Source organism: Habropoda laboriosa, unplaced genomic scaffold (assembly GCF_001263275.1).
Source record: "Habropoda laboriosa isolate 0110345459 unplaced genomic scaffold, ASM126327v1 scaffold15, whole genome shotgun sequence".
Taxonomy (NCBI): domain Eukaryota; kingdom Metazoa; phylum Arthropoda; class Insecta; order Hymenoptera; family Apidae; genus Habropoda; species Habropoda laboriosa.
In genome coordinates, this window is record NW_017100141.1 from 2,156,405 (window position 1) to 2,156,910 (window position 506).

A 506-nucleotide genomic window follows, 5' to 3' on the forward strand; every position below is an offset into this window, starting at 1 on the left:
ACATTTATTTTATTCTAATTATTCTAAACATTTCAGGTACTCCAGTCACTGATGACCACCGTGGCCATATCGAGGAAACAATCTAACGTTAAAACTTATTGAGTGATTAATTTAATTTCATAATATTATATCGCTTTAGCGAGCCACCGTTTGGTTGCCAATTGTTTATCACATAGAGTCGGACTACCACCACGTAAAAAAAAAAAAAAATGTAGGGTCGATTCCACAAATGTCAGTAAAATGTAGGGTCGGTAGCAGCAGAAAAGCTGCTAAACAATTAGAATTAAATGTAACGATAGAAATTATTTCAATAATGCGCAATGCAATTGAAAAATTGAAAGAATCAAAAGATAAAACGCGAATTCATATCTTTCTCGATTGTAGAATATAAGAAAATTTGAATAAAATATGCGGCGAGAATTGGGGAGAAGCATAAATTAAACGCGTAATAATATTCAATAATAAACGAACTACGGATTAAGCTATTATTTCAATACGCGATGCAC